This window comes from Microcaecilia unicolor, chromosome 6 (assembly GCF_901765095.1).
Source record: "Microcaecilia unicolor chromosome 6, aMicUni1.1, whole genome shotgun sequence".
Taxonomy (NCBI): Eukaryota; Metazoa; Chordata; class Amphibia; order Gymnophiona; family Siphonopidae; genus Microcaecilia; species Microcaecilia unicolor.
The window spans coordinates 242,081,419-242,098,602 of NC_044036.1; the positions used below are offsets into that span (position 1 = coordinate 242,081,419).

Below are 17,184 nucleotides of genomic sequence, written 5' to 3' on the forward strand. Positions count from 1 at the left end.
CTGCTGCACGACTAATATTCCGCCAGTGTCATTATGCTCATATTAGCCCTCTCCTCAAGTCACTTCACTGGCTTCCTATCCGTTTACGCATACAGTTCAAACTCCTCTTATTGACCTATAAGTGCATTCACTCTGCAGCTCCTCAGTACATAGTAACATAGTAGATGACGGCAGAAAAAGACCTGCACGGTCCATCTAGTCTGCCCAACAAGATAACTCATATTTGCTGCTTGTTGTGTATACCCTACTTTGATTTGTACCTGTGCTCTTCAGGGCACAGACCGTATAAGTCTGCCCAGCACTATCCCCGCCTCCCAACCACCTGCCCCTCCTCCCAACCACCGGCTCTGGCACAGACGGTATAAGTCTGCCCAGCACTATCCTCACCTCCCACTCCCTACATTCCTCCCCGGGAACTCCGTTTACTGGGTAAATCTGTCTTATCTGCACCCTTCTCCTCCACTGCTAACTCCAGACTCCGTTCCTTTTATCTTGCTGCACCATATGCCTGGAATAGACTTCCTGAGCTGGTACGTCAAGCTCCATCTCTGGCTGTCTTCAAATCTAAGCTAAAAGCCCACCTTTTTGATGCTGCTTTTAACTCCTAACCCTTATTCACTTGTTCAGAACCCTTATTTTATCATCCTCACTTTAATATTCCCTTATCTCTTGTTTGTCCTGTTTGTCCTAATTAGATTGTAAGCTCTGTCGAGCAGGGACTGTCTCTTCATGTTCAAGTGTACAGCGCTGCGTACGTCTAGTAGCGCTTTAGTAGTAGTAGCATAGCAAATGTTCATAAACTATAACTATTTGTAATGCTGCTGTAAAGTAGGGCTTTTTCATTTTTTATTCGCAGGTCTTCTGCTAATTTTTCCATTAGTCCATGAGTTGCAAACAAATTAATGTGGGAGCACTTAACCAGTTAGCACACACTAATTGAAATGCGCTATCTGGTAAATCCAGACATGCCCATTCCCTGCCTATTGCATATCCCCTTCTAAAAAGTATTTTTAAAAATTCATTGCTGTAGCCACATATTAGTGTAAAGTGACAGAGCGGTCACATAAGTAAACTGAAGATCTACATTTGACTAAATGATTTTTTTTGTTTTTATTAGCACTGCAGGTTCCCTTTAGAAAACATGTTCCTGCTGGAAACTGCTGTATGAAAGATCAAGAAAGCCTCACACAGTGTTGTCTGTAATTGTCTCTTAGGTCACTTGGAAGGATTGCCTAAGTGTAAATCATTTCTTTATTCTTTGACTCCACAGTTGTTAAAGAATGGAATCATTCTCTGTAGACATTCCACCTTGTTATCTGTCATCCTTAGAGTGGAGGAATCCAGCAGCCTTCCCATTCTTCTGCTTTCTGTTGCTAAGACACCTCTGCACCATAGCAGCTGTAGCCCTATTGCATAGAGACTGGGACATTTTTCCCATTCATGTTCTGCTAAAGGTTGCAAAAACCTGCAAAATGCATTGCTGTGTTAGGTGTGGCATAACAACCAGCTTACAATGCTCTGAAAGTCCAATTCAGTTTGCACTTCTTCCCTTGCAGGAGGTTTTGCCAATGTTTTATTTATTTTAGTTACATTTGTACCCCGCGCTTTCCCACTCATGTCAGGCTCAATGCAGCTTACATATACAGGTACTTATTTGTACCTGGGGCAATGGAGGGTTAAGTGATTTGTCCAGAGTCACAAGGAGCTGTGCCTGAAGTGGGAATCGAACTCAGTTCCTCAGGACCAGAGTCCACCACCCTAACCACTAGACCACTCCAAAAGAACAACTCCTAGTATCAAATTCACATCCTGGTAAATAACCCTTTTAGGATAGAAAAGATCTTACCTGTAAGGATATGACACCTGCAGTATTGTAACACTGTCATCACACTTAGTAAACCTCATGGAAACTGTAATGCACTTACATGCATGAGTCCTTAGAAGAGAAATAACACAGTAGTGAATGACCATAGCATGTGGCGAGGACTGCGTATCTGATGTGTTCAGATCTGGAGAGATGGCAGGCCATGTCTGTTATGGGCACTTTCAGGTAGTGTCTGAGCAGTGTCAATAGCTCTCGGTCTTGGATGAGGAAGCACATCTCAATTTCTTCCAGTATCCTGTTTCCAACAGTAACCAATCAAGATCTCCTTTAATAATAGTTTATGGACTTTTCCTCCAGGAACTTGTCCAAAATTATTATTATTATTTTTTTTAATTTTATTTGTAAATTTTTCAAATTACATTTTCAAGAATTACACTTGATTAGGATTGTGTTAAGACTATAACACTGAACAAAAAGAAAAAATATAAAGAGGTAATAAAATTAAAGTATCAACACATAAGTCCACATCTAGGGATTCCAAGATCTAAATATTTGGAGGAGTCAGGAAATCATTATATTAAACGTTATACATGTAGCAGAAAAAGGTACAAAGATATCATTCTTATACTCCAGTAGTTCTTTTAGAAGCTACAAAGGCTGTCAAATGGGCAGGGTCCATGAACACATATTTCAGTGAATTGTAGTTCACTATACATTTACAAGGAAACTTAAGAAAAAAAGTCCCTCCTAGTTGCAAAACAGCTGGTTTTAATATTAGGAATTGCTTCCTCTTCTTTTGGGTCTCCCTTGATACATCAGGAAATAAAGCTTAAAAAGCCATTGTTTTTCCAGCAACAGTGCAACAGCCACCACCAAAGTCGCAGCCGTTGCCTGTTCCGTCTCAGATGTCTCCAGGAATTCTGTTACATCCAAAGGTGTTTGTTGTTGCTGCTTCATTATTTCCTCATTTTGCGGAATATAGTATGATAAAGTAAACGGGGGAAGATTAGTTTCTGGAATTTCAAGTATTTCTTTCAGGTATCTTTTTAACATATCTAATGGGTTAATCAGTTTTATCCTTGGAAAATTCACAAATCTTAAGTTGTGTCTACGCATATAATTGTCATATATCTCTCCCTTATTTCTTAGGTTAGAGATATCTTTAAGAATAACATTTTGAGTATTTCCAACTTTCTTAAGTTCTTTTTCTACTTCCCCACACCGATTTTCTAAAGTTTTTATATCAGAGGAATTTTTCTCCACCTTTTTTTCAAACTGGTCAGTTTTTTGTAAAAGAGAATTAGATTGTTTAAATAATAATTGAGCCATTTGGGCCATAAGATTCCACAATGAGTCAAGGGTTACCTCTGTCGGTTTCATCAAAATCTCAGGAGGTAATCCCATTGTGAGTTCTGGAGCCTGCTCCTGTTCTGTGCTTAATCCTGCGCCTGTAAATCCCGGACTGCTTTCCACCAGGGACAGTAACTGTCCTTCGGGTTCCCTCACAAGTTGTTTTGAAAGAGCTTCACCCAAAGAGGGCTTCCTTTCACCTTCCGGTACTGGATCCCTCGACTCCAAGGAGGGCGAGCTAGTCCGTTGAGGCTGCGGGGGCGGAGCTCTCTCGTCGGGGCTCAGCGTGACTTCGAGTCCTGGAGACACCGCATTGCCCTCCATAGCACTGGCTAGGGTTACCATACGTCCGGATTTCCCCGGACATGTCCTCTTTTTGAGGGCATGTCCGGGGCGTCCGGCGGATTTTGCCCGCGCCCACGTTTGTCCGGATTTCTGGACAAACGTGGGCGCGGGTGCGGGCAGGCGCGTGCGTGCGGTGGGCGCGCGATCGGCGCCGTGGGTCGTGACCTGGTCTCCCATCCCCTCCCCTTCCTTACCATGTTCCCTGGTGGTCTAGTGACGTCTTCGGGGCAGGAAAGAGCCCCCTCTTTCCTGCCCGGAGCGCTGCCTCCCTGCCCTGTCTATCATCCTTCTCGGTCTGGCTGGGGATTCAAAATGGCCGCCGAGATTTGAACTCTCGCGAGGCCGCTTCAACTCTCGGTGGCCATTTTGAATCCCCAGCCATACCGAGGAGGATGCAGCAGGCAAGGGCAGGCAGCGCTCCGGGCAGGAAAGAGGGGGCTCTTTCCTGCCCCGAAGAGAAGACGCTACTAGACCACCAGGGCTAGATAGTAAGTGAGGGGGGGAGGGGACTATGTGACGGGGGGGGCGTGGCGGAACCCGACCTGAAGGGGGCGTGGCATGAGGCGTGGCGGGGGCGGGGTAGGGGGCGTGACATGTGTCCTCTTTTTCAGAGGACACAAAATGGTAACCCTAGCACTGGCGCCTCCTAAGGAACTGCCTCCGACCTGTCGACTTTGTCCCGCAGACCAGCCAAATCTGTCCATCGGACCAAAAGGAATTGAGGTAGGCGTCAGGGGAGCTCGGACTGACGTTGTCCCTCTGCATTTCGACATATTTAAAATCTCAGGAAATCGTGGCCTGCAGCTCTGCTATATGGCGGCAGCCATCTTGGAATGTCCAAAATTATTTTAAACCCAGCTATGCTAACCACTTTAGCCACATTATGTTACAAGGGTCCTGAAAGAACTATATCCTCCAGCAACAAATTTCAGAGCTTAACCGATTTACATTTACCTGTTCTACCCCACTCATGATCTCACATCATATCTCTCCTAGACTATGACGCAAATTAAGAAGAGTAAAGCCCAACCAGTCTGACCAATTTACTTCCTTTTGCAGTGTTGTAGACCACAGTTGATCTCTGCCTTCCTTGCCAAGTCTTTGGAGTTAGATATGCACACTTTTTTTGAGTAAAACCTGAATTTTTTGAATGTGACTTTTTTCATAATATATGGTTATCAAGGAAAAAAAATCATTATATGTTTGGATTTCTCATAGGCATCAGATGACTGTCTCCCTTAACCGCTGACCCCGAAGAGTCTCCACCTCCTTTCTCATTCTCAATGGAGTGTAGGAACAATGCAAAGAAATTACAAGAAAACATGCAGGCAAATTTATAAACATCTAACCAAAGAAATCATTGAGACAGCGAAGAGCGGTAATAGGTAAGTGATCAAAACAATGTTCAAAATAAACAAAAGAAAAATGAAGAAAAACGCAAAGTCATAATTTAATTACACACAAGTAGAAGAAACAACATTCTACCACATACTACAGAAGAAACCCAAAGTTTTGGCCCAAGGTAAAGTAATGAGCTATTTAATAATACCTTTTTTTTAAATGCATGTTTACTCAATAAAATTGGCAAGGAAGATATATTGACAACAAAAAAGTCTCTTTTCACTTCCAATCCTCTTAACTTGAAGGATAGATTTCAACATTTAGAAAATATCAGAAAGAAAACGTTATTCCTTTACGACAACAAGACTTAATATTTGGTGGAGTTTACTCCAAAAACAGGCCACACCACAGGGGATTTCTTCAGACATTACTGATAAATTCAAATTGCATAGCTCACCTTGCTTTCAGGTTACAAATGGGTCTCATTGGATCTGTCCCAAAACTAGATGATAGATCTCCTCTTCCTTTCTCTTAATGGAAATACTTCAAAGGCTTAACTCTCCTTTGCTAGGATGATCTCTAGCTCCCAGACAGCTTTCTCCTTTCAGAAAAAACAAATCTTCTGTGAGTAAGGTTTAATGATTCTTCTAAACAAGTGGAACAATCAGGCTAAGATTCCTTTTCTCACTGAAAGCTCATCATTCTATATATCAGATAGGAATGGCTCCTTTACCTCTGTATGGGCTTCTGTACCCCTGTCTCTCCTCAACGAAACACAGAACCCAGCCTTCCTCTGCCAGGGAGGCTAACTAACCGATTTACTGAGACATGAACCTTTGAGGACAAGACTCCACTTCATCAAACGCAACAGGACAGGCTTACAACTATCCTTACTCCAGGTCTTTGGTCCAGGCTGAAAGAAGCTATGAATAGGGCCACGAACCTTTATGTTAGGAAAGTAAATAAAAGCAAGAGAAAAAGGAAACCAATATGGTTCTCCAAGCAAGTGGTTGAGAAAATAAAGGCTAAAGAGTTGGCATTCCAGAAATACAGAAAAACTCAAGAAAAGGAACACATGGAGGAATACCGGATGAAACTGAAAGAAGCCAAGAGAGAGATACGACTGGCAAAAGCGCAAGCGGAAGAACAAATGGCTAGAAATGTAAGGAGGGGTGACAAAAATTTCTTCAGGTATATTAGTGAAAGGAGAATGACTAAAAAGGGAATTGTGAGACTAAAAGATACTACGAACCACTACGTGGAAAATGATGAAGAAAAAGCAAATTTGCTAAATAGATATTTTTGTTCTGTTTTCACAGAAGAAAATCCTGGAGAAGGACCGCAATGGACTGGAAATAGTACAAATGAGTATGAAGTGGATAGAGCACCGTTCACGGAAGAAAGTGTGTATATCAACAACTTGAAAAGCTAAAGGTGGACAAAGCCATGGGACCGGACGGGATCCACCCCAGGATATTGAGGGAGCTCAGAGAGGTTTTGGCGCAGTGGCGTAGCCAGAAGTCAATTTTTGGGTGGGCCAACAGGTTGGATGGGTTGGAACTAGACAGTGGTGTGCTGGTAAATGTTTAACAACAGGCTCTCTCCCCGGTCCACCTCTGCGCCCCCCTCCCCCTCGTCCACCTGTGCACCTCCCCTCAAAATTGCAGAGCTGGCTATAGCCAGGGAGAGAGCCTGGGGGGTGGGGGAGGCAATGCATTACTCTCTCCAGGAAAAAAAACATTAAATGATCCCAGGTTCCAATCTAATTCATGTTTAATGTGGGATAAAATGCCATAAATAAGTAAATAAATATAAACTTTTAATGTTGAGCACCTGATTCTCAAAGTGGACATGTTCCAATCATTATAATGAAAATAAAATGATTTTTTTTCTACCTTTGCTGTCTGGTGACTTTGTTTTTCTGATCATACTGGCCCAGTATCTGATTCTGCTGCTATCTGTCCTCTTTACTCCGTTTCCAGGGCTTCCGTTCCATTTATTTCTTTACTTTCCGCCTTTCTTCTTCATTTCTTGCTCTGGGTCCTCCGCAGACTTGACTGTCTAGTGGATCCAGCTTCTGCCTATTTTCTTCATCCATGTGCAATTTTCTCCTCTCTTCCTTTTCCCTCATCTCATCTCCTTCCTCACACTTCCCTCCCCTCCATCCATGTCCAGCATTTCTTCTCTCTCTCTCTTCCCTTTCCTCCATCCATATCCAGCAGCCTCCTCTCTCCTGCCCTTCCCTCCATCCATCCATGTCCAGCAACCCTCATCTGCCCCCTGCCCTCCCCTCCATCCACCCATGTTCAGCAACCTTCCTCTCTCCTCTTTCCTCCCCTCCATCCACCCATGTCCAGCAACTCTCCTCTCCCCTCCATCCATCCATCCCCAGCAATTCTCCTCTCTCCCCTGCCCCCCACCTCCATCCATCCCCAGCAATTCTCCTCTCTCCCCTACCCCCCCACCTCCATCCATCCATCATCCCCAGCAAATCTCCTCTCTCCCCTGCCCCCCACCTCCATCCATTCCCAGCAATTCTCCTCTCTCCCCTGACCCCCACCTCCATCCATCCATCCCCAGCAATTCTCCTCTCTCCCCTGCCCCCCACCTCCATCCATCATCCCCAGCAATTCTCCTCTCTCCCCTGACCCCCACCTCCATCCATCATCCCCAGCAATTCTCCTCTCTCCCCTGACCCCCACCTCCATCCATCCATCCCCAGCAATTCTCCTCTCTCCCCTGCCCCCCACCTCCATCCATCCATCCATCATCCCCAGCAATTCTCCTCTCTCCCCTGACCCCCACCTCCATCCATCCCCAGAAATTCTCCTCTACCTTGCCCCCCACCTCCATCCATCCATCCATCATCCCCAGCAATTCTCCTCTCTCCCCTGCCCCCCCACCTCCATCCATCCATCCCCAGCAATTCTCCTCTCTCCCCTGACCCCCACCTCTATCCATCCCCAGAAATTCTCCTCTCCCTTGCCCCCACCTCCATCCATCCATCCATCATCCCCAGCAATTCTCCTCTCTCCCCTGCCCCCCACCTCCATCCATCCATCCCCAGCAATTCTCCTCTCTCCCCTGACCCCCACCTCCATCCATCCATCCTGTGACTCTCCTCTCTCCCCTCCCGCTCCCATCCATGTGTCCAGCGATTCTCCTTCACCCCCATGCATCCTTCCCTCCCATTCCACCTGCCCGCCCTCTCTCTGACGGCAGCGCTTCCCAGACGCTGCCTACCGCTGCCACGATCTACCTCCTCCCTCTGTCTCACTCTCAACAGCAGCGGTAGCGATTCAAACACGCTACCTCCTGCTTCTAACCCGGAAGTGTCTCCTTTGCAGAGGAGATGCTTCCGGGTTAGAAGCAGGAGGCAGGCAGCGTGTTTGAATCGCGACGCTACCGCTGCTGTTGAGTGAGACAGAGGGAGGAGGTAGATCGTGGCGGCGGAGGCAGCGTCTGGGAAGCGCTGCCGTCAGAAAGAAGAAGGCAGATGCAGGATCAGTGCTGCTTGCTCCCTCCGCTCCGCTGCTGGGTGGGCCTGAACCCAAACTGGGTGGGCCTAGGCCCATCCAGGCCCACCCATGGCTACGCCCCTGTTTTGGCGGGTCCTCTTAAAGATTTGTTTAATATATCCTTGCAGACGGGAAAGGTTCCGAGGGATTGGAGAACGGCAGAGGTGGTCCCTCTTCACAAAAGTGGTGATAGGGAAGAAGCTGGAAACTACAGGCCGGTAAGCCTCACTTCGGTTATTGGAAAAGTAATGGAAGCGATGCTGAAGGAAAGGATAGTGAATTTCCTGGAAGACAATAAGTTGCAAGATCCGAGACAACATGGTTTTACCAAAGGGAAATCGTGCCAAACGAATCTCATTGAGTTCTTTGATTGGGTGACAGGAGAATTGAATCAGGGACGAGCTATGGACGTAATCTACTTAGATTTCAGCAAAGCTTTTGACATGGTTCCCCACAGGAGGCTCTTAAATATATTGGATGGGCTGAAGATAGGACCTGAAGTGGTGAACTGGATTAGGAACTGGTTGACGGACAGACGCCAGAGGGTGGTGGTGAATGGAATTCGCTCGGAGGAGGGAAAGGTGAGTAGTGGAGTGCCTCAAGGATCAGTGCTGGGGCCGATTCTGTTCAATATATTTGTGAGTGACATTGCCGAAGGGTTAGAAGGTAAAGTTTGCCTATTTGCGGATGATACTAAGATCTGTAACAGAGTGGACACCCGGGAGGGAGTGGAAAACATGAAAAAGGATCTGAGGAAGCTAGAAGAATGGTCTAAGGTTTGGCAATTAAAATTCAATGCGAAGAAATGCAAAGTGATGCACTTAGGGAATAGAAATCCACGGGAGACGTATGTGTTAGGTGGGGAGAGTCTGATAGGTACGGGCAGAGAGAAGGATCTTGGGGTGATAGTATCTGAGGATTTGAAGGCGACGAAACAGTGTGAAAAGACGGTGGCCGTAGCTAGAAGGTTGTTAGGCTGTATAGAGAGAGGTGTGACCAGCAGAAGAAAGGGGGTGTTGATACTCCTGTATAAGTCGTTGGTGAGGCCCCACCTGGAGTATTGTGTTCAGTTTTGGAGGCCGTATCTTGTTAAGGATGTAAAAAGAATTGAAGCAGTGCAAAGAAAAGCTACGAGAATGGTATGGGATTTGCGTTACAAGACGTATGAGGAGAGACTTGCTGACCTGAACATGTATACTCTGGAGGAAAGGAGAAACAGGGGTGATATGATACAGACGTTCAAATATTTGAAAGGTATTAATCCGCAAACGAACCTTTTCCGGCGATGGGAAGATGGTAGAACGAGAGGACATAAAATGAGATTGAAGGGGGGCAGACTCAAGAAAAATGTCAGGAAGTATTTTTTCACGGAGAGAGTTGTGGATGCTTGGAATGCCCTCCTGCGGGAGGTGGTGGAAATGAAAACGGTAACGGAATTCAAACATGCGTGGGATAAGCATAAAGGAATCCTGTGCCGAAGGAATGGATCCTCAGGAGCTTAGTCAAGATCGGGATGCGGGGCTGGTGGTTGGGAGGCGGGGATACAAAAAGTAGCAAATATGAGTTATCTTGTTGGGCAGACTGGATGGACCGTGCAGGTCTTTTTCTGCCGTCATGTACTATATGTTACTATGTTACCCTTTTCCAGGGAAGCATTTTAAGTAGGCTCGTGACTAAGCTGCCTTCATCCTCTCTGCTGGTAGAATGAGATTACTGCATTTACAAATGGAGATGTGCAAGCTTTCTTTCTACCAGGGAATGTGTGTGCCTTTTCCCATGGCAATTTACTCTATAGGAGGACCAAATAGCCCCTACAGGAAAAAATGTGAAATATCTTATACATGTAAAGTAACTCATAAAGCTTTGTGTCCCTACCACAAAGATCTTATAAGCAAACACTGAGCCCAGAGAGGTTAAGTTATGTACTCAAGGTCACTTGAAGTGGTAGACAGCGAGATTAGACTGATTCTTCAGGTTTTCATCTTTGGGTTCTAGGCCAGTGGTATTCACTCCCAGTTCTTGAAGGCCAACAACAGGTCAGATTTTCAGAATATCCCTAATGAACATGTATGAATTGTATGCAATTTTTTTATGCATATTCTTTAGGGATATCCTGAAAACCTGACCCTTTGGCAACCCTCAAGGAGTAGGAGTGGATATCACTGCTCTAGGCACTGCTGCCTCAGGCCCAGTACAGTCACAGCATCAGGAAATGACAGTTGATCATTTCCTAACTGAAGTCTACCTACGGGGAGCTGTAAGTAACTGGTGAGATTTAAGATGCAGTAGCTTGCCAAGTTACTTCAGTTTTGCAGAAGCATTTTTGTTGGTGCCTGTTAACTGAAAGAAAAGATCTAATTGCATATTCCTAGCTAATTGGTATTCATTATCATAGTTCAGGGTGCTACCTCATTCCACCCAGGGAGCATGAGTTTCATTTGGTACAGTTATCTGATGCTGGAGTCCACCTTAGGAGTTAGCACTCAAGAAAAAGATCTAGGTGTCATTGTAGACAATACGTTGAAATCTTCTGCCCAGTGTGTGGCAGTGGCCAAAAAAGCAAACAGGTTGCTAGAATTACTAGCAAAGAGAGGCAAAATAATACCAAGAATATTATAATGCCTCTGTATCACTCTATGGTGCAACCTCACTTTGAGTATTGTGTTCAAATCTGCTCATCGTATCTTAGAAAAGGTTCAAAGAAGAGCGACCAAAATGAAAAAGGAGATGGACCTCTTCTCATATGAGGAAAGACTAAAGACGTTAGAGCTCTTCAGCTTGGAAAAGAGATGGCTGAGGGGGGGATATGATCGAGATCTATAAAATCCTGAGTGGCATAGGTGGTCAGTGGCCCAACTGTTTGGGGAGGCTAAAGGGGGCCGGGTTTGTTGGATTATTTGTAGTAAATAATTAGCAGATTTTAGTACACACAGCTTCAGCTTTAGAAATGTTAATTTCTTTCTTCATCTCTCTCTCATTCACCCCAGAATAATTCACTGCTGAGTCACTTTAAAGTTGAAGTAACAAAACATCTGTTTACTCACAGTTTGTAGTTAGATTATAATCAGACAGGCTTATATATACATATTACTATACATTTGTATTATCAGCTCCTTCCATGTGCTTAGATGGTAATGGATGCTCACACCACCATAGATCCTCTCAGGTTAGGAGAGATCATGAGCTCCATGTGCTCCATGTGCTGCATCTGCTGCATCTGCTGTGTCTGACCCCCACAGGAAGTTGCATAGCTGTGTGACCTCTCTAAGTAATTCACATCAGAGGTCACAGAGTAATCACAGAGAAATAATAGGTGACAGGCAATGCATGTAAAATACAATTACATTCCAACAAACCCCTTCTCATGCATAACTGTCATGCAATTATTTATTCATACAAAGTCCAAGCTTTATACGCAGATTCACAAAATGTTCTCTGGGTAACGGTTTGGTCATGATGTCAGCTGTCATCTCACTGGTGTGACAATAGTGTAGACTGATGACCCCTTCTTTCGCCAACTCTCGCACGTTGTGGTATTTCGTTGCGATGTGCTTGGTGCGTGACTGAACCTTGTCATTCTGTGACAGTCGGATGCAGCTCTGATTATCTTCCATTATCTGGATTGGTCTCTTTTCAGCTATTCCAAAATCCAGCAAAAGTTTTTCAATCCACATCAGTTCTCTGCACGCTTCCGATACGGCCACGTATTCAGCTTCTGTAGAAGACAAACTCACAATACTTTGTTTATGACTGGCCCATGAAATTTGTACATTTCCATACATAAACACATATCCACTTGTGGATTTATAATCAGAATGATCCCCTGCCCAATCTGAATCACAGTAACATATTAGTTTTGGATTACTATTGGCTGAAATCTTTAATTTACAATCAATGGTACCCTTTAAATACCTTACCATCCTTTTAACTGCAGTCCAATCTGATTTGGTAGGTGAGCTGACCCTTCTGCTCAAAATTCCTACTGCATTTGCTATATCAGCCCTGTATGTGGTAGCTAGATATAAAAGCTTACCTATGGCTGATCTATATTGGATGTTATCTGGTAAAGGTTCTCTTACTGTTTCATCCTTCAGAAAATCAGTGATCATGGGAGTGCTTACAACTTGGGCATCTTGCATACCTAAACTTTCAATAAGCTCATTTATTTTCTGCTTCTGGCTTAGAAGATAAGAACCATCATTTTGTTTCTCAATTTCTATACCAAGATAGTATGACACATTTCCAAGTTCTTTTATCTCAACATTCTGGTTTAAACACTTTACAATGTCCTTGTACTCTTGCTCACTTTCGCTTGCAATGAGCAGATCATCAACAAAAGCTAAAATGTATGCATATTGTCCATTTCTGCACCTAGTGTACAAGCATTTATCTGCTTCACCTTGCTTAAATCCTAAATTTGTCAATATTTCATGCAATTTTTCATTCCAACATTTTGCACTTTGCTTTAATCCATAAAGACCTTTGTTTAATTTACACACTAGCTGTCTTTGTTTTGTATTTATGAAACCTGTTGGCTGTTCCATGTACAAGTCTTCAGTTATATCTCCGTGAAGAAATGCTGTTTTCACATCAATGTGGTTGACTTGCATGCCTTTTGAGACTGCAATGCTCAGAAGTGTTCTAATTGTCGTGTGTTTCACTACAGGTGCAAACACTTCATCAAAATCTTCTCCATATTTTTGAAGATATCCCTTTGCCACTAATCTTGCTTTATACCTTTCCACTTTTCCTTGTGCATTCCTTTTTAACTTGAATACCCATTTGCATCCTATAGCTTTCTTGCCAGGAGGCAATTTTGTAAGAATCCAAGTATTATTTTTATCCAATGCATCAATTTCTTCTTGTGCAGCCTTATGCCATTCAGCAGCTTCCTCTGCTGGCATTTTCTCAATCTCATCCCATGTTAAGGGCTCTTGAGCTTCTGCTGACTTTGTTAAGCAAGACAGTCTTGGGGGTGGAACACCTTTGTTTTCCCTGGATGAGCGTCCGACAACAGGTTGGTCTGACCTTTCTGCATCCTCTATATCTGAGAGTCCTTCTCCAATTGATTCCCCTTCTCCAACTGTACTGTCTTCTTCAATGATCCTTTCTGTGTCTGTTTCCTCTGCCTGTTCCTCGTTAGATACAGATGAGTTGCTTTCAGACATCTGCCTTGGTATGGCATTTATATACACTGGCATGTCTATTATGGTTCTAGTTTCATATTCTGGATGATAAGGCTCATCTGGGATAATCCAGCCTTTATCAACCCTCTTGTTTTCATCAAAATATGTAACATGTCTTATGCCAACAATGCCAGTTTTCAGATTCAAAATTCTATATCCTTTGTGTCCTGGAGCATAGCCAACTAAAATGCCCCTTTCTGTTGTGGAATCCAGCTTATGCCTTCTTTGCTTTGGTATATGAGCATATGCTGTACTTCCAAATGTTCTTATGTGTGACAGGTTTGGCTTCCTACCATGCCATGTCTCATGTGGTGTGCGCTCAGCGCCTTTAGTTGGCATTCTGTTTTGTAGGTACACTGCTGTGAGAATGGCTTCCCCCCATAGTCTTTTAGGGAGATTGCTATCTGACAGCATACATCTGGTCATTTCCACAAGTGACCTAAATTTTCTCTCTGCAACAGAATTTTGCTCTGGTGTATAAGCTACTGTTGTGATATGCTGAATGCCTTCTTGTTCTAGAAATGTGCGCATGCTTTGTGAAATGAACTCACCACCATTGTCGGTCTGAAGAACCTTTGGTTTTCTTTCAAATTTATTGCTCACCATGGCTACGTATTTCTTCAGCATGTCTGTGACTTGACTTTTTTCTTTCAGCAAATAGGCCACACAATATCTAGAGAAATCATCCAAGAATATTAGCACAAATCTGTTATTTCCCAATGATGGGATATTGAACGGTCCACATAAGTCACTGTGTATTAAGTCCAGCACTTTATTACTCCTATTTCCTGTGTATGCAGGAAATGAGGGTCTCACACCTTTTTGAGTAACACAGTCTATGCATTTCTCAATTTTACCAGCATCTGCACTTATCTGAATGCCAGTGGCTAGTTGCTTACTGTAAAGATCCTGGATCACCTTAGAATCACGATGTCCCAGGCGGCGGTGCCAGATTTCCAGACTACATTTACCATCATTCTTCCTTACTTGCGCCATATGTGAGGCTTCACCTGAAATGCTCAGTTTATAAATATCATTATGCATAAAAGCTTCAGCATACACTTCATCATTTTTAGAGATTGTGCACTTACTGTTTTCAAAATGAATCACAAATCCCTTCTTATCTAATGTAGATACACTAAGCATATTGCAAACTGCTTGGGGAATATACAAGACATCACTTACAGGAATTTCTTTAACTTCATTAGACACTTTGCATTTTAAGAATCCAATACCTTTTGCTTGGATCTTAGCAGTCCCTGCGTTTGCAGTTTTAAGAATACCTTCCTCTGGACACATTTCCTGAAAGAAATTCTTACAATTGGTTAAATGGCATGTACTCCCTGAATCCAAAATCCAAGTACTTTCATTTGAATTATTATTTACCATAGTCAAAGATTTTTCTGCCATTAGAAAGCCCTTGTGTTTATCTTTGTCCTTCATACATTTCCTGGTTTGAAAATTCTTTTGTTCCATTGGCTTAGGTGAGCTAGAGGGAGTGTTTTGTGTTTCCTTACACCATTTAGATACATGTCCCTCCTTTCCACATGAGTAGCAAATCAGCTTGCCCTTGGGTGGAGTTTTCCCATAGCTCCGCCTTCCTCTGTTCTTTGCCAAGAAATTTGTTTCATTTCTCTCTGACTTGCTTTGAGAACACATCTCCTCAGAATCATTTATTATGCATTCCTGCCTTAGTTTTGATGTTGCCTGTTCAAAAGATTGCCCTTCAATGGCCTCATTTACAGACCTAAAAACATCAAACTTCTTTGATAGTGAGGTAAAAAGAAATGCTCTTTTCAATGCATCACACATGGGAATTCCAGAAAGTTCTAACTTTTGAAATGAAGACATAAGATGCATAATGTGATCATTACATTTACTTTTATCCCTTAATTTGGTTTCATTCAACTCTGCCAGCCAAATTGGTTGCTGCTTTGCATATATAGTTGCATACATAGTTCTCAGTTTATATAAAATGTCCTTTGGTGTATCTTTTCCCTCCACTAATATGGCTTGTTTCTCTGAGAGAGCTTCCAAAAGCATGCACTTCACATAATAGTTTGCATTGTCCCATTCAGCCATATTTTCAGCTGTTCTGTCTTGGTCTAAGCATATATCTAATCTTTTTGCTCGAAGGAGACATATGAATCTTAGTTCCCACTGCTGATAATTAAACTCATTTAATTTAGGCACCTTGAGAGAATAGAACAATGGTGAATTTCTTCCCTCAGCCATTTTCTTAGCCTTCTGTCTGCTGTGTGGGGGGAGAGAGAGACAGACTGAATCTTTCCTTTAAAACTTAAGAGAAAAATGTGGCCTTTTTTCTGCCTGGTAATATTTCTCTTCTTTTTCAATTCCTGGACCCTGGGCCCATAACCCTTTTGTTGGATTATTTGTAGTAAATAATTAGCAGATTTTAGTACACACAGCTTCAGCTTTAGAAATGTTAATTTCTTTCTTCATCTCTCTCTCATTCACCCCAGAATAATTCACTGCTGAGTCACTTTAAAGTTGAAGTAACAAAACATCTGTTTACTCACAGTTTGTAGTTAGATTATAATCAGACAGGCTTATATATACATATTACTATACATTTGTATTATCAGCTCCTTCCATGTGCTTAGATGGTAATGGATGCTCACACCACCATAGATCCTCTCAGGTTAGGAGAGATCATGAGCTCCATGTGCTCCATGTGCTGCATCTGCTGCATCTGCTGTGTCTGACCCCCACAGGAAGTTGCATAGCTGTGTGACCTCTCTAAGTAATTCACATCAGAGGTCACAGAGTAATCACAGAGAAATAATAGGTGACAGGCAATGCATGTAAAATACAATTACATTCCAACAGGGTTAGGGGTGGGGCCAGGGGTGGAGCTTAAATCCATAATTGTCTGATAACACACAGAAAAAATGAATAAAAATAAAAGTCACAATTAATACCTTTTATTAAATTTAGATATTAGATATGTATCATATGTCAAAGAATAAAGGGGTTGCTCAAAGCATATTCTAAGCACAATCGCTCAACTGCAAAACACTATGCACAACTTTGTGCAAAAACACACTCAGAACCTTACTGTACCATAAATATTACACTGGACAGAACCTAATACACCAATATACCACCCATACGGAAAATGCAGACCGTCAACAATATGAAACAAGGGATCATATCATCACAGTTGTCATGCAGAGCCACAAAACACCCTAATTCATGTTTAATGTGGGATAAAATGCCATAAATAAGTAAATAAATATAAACTTTTAATGTTGAGCACCTGATTCTCAAAGCGGACATATTCCAAACACTATAATGAAAATAAAATGATCTTTTCTACCTTTGTTGTCTGGTGACTTTTTCTGATCATGCTGGCCCAGTATCAGATTCTGCTGCTATCTGTCCTCAGTGCAGGTCAGGAAGTCATCCTCCTTAAATATCTCCCTGGCAACCCAGGACACCTCCAGCCAACCCCCCCTGCTCTCCTAGCAGTAAGGTAAACAAACCATAAACCAATTTCTACAACTGGTTACACAAGGCTAGAGGGCTTTCATTGCAGCTCCTGCTGTGAGGATGGAGGTAAATCAACAATTTAAACCCCTCAGAGCACAGCAGGGGA

General features: G+C 43.1%; 1 protein-coding gene across 1 annotated transcript in view; it reads left to right on the plus strand.

Annotated features, from left to right (window-relative positions):
• The first annotated feature begins 4,763 nt into the window (after positions 1-4,763).
• AJM1 (apical junction component 1 homolog) overlaps positions 4,764-17,184 on the plus strand; it is a 78,365-nt gene continuing 65,944 nt past the window's right edge. Inside the window, exon 1 of the mRNA XM_030206966.1 lies at positions 4,764-4,905. The gene's annotated coding sequence lies outside the window, so the exon portion shown is untranslated. The remainder of the gene's footprint in view (positions 4,906-17,184) is intronic.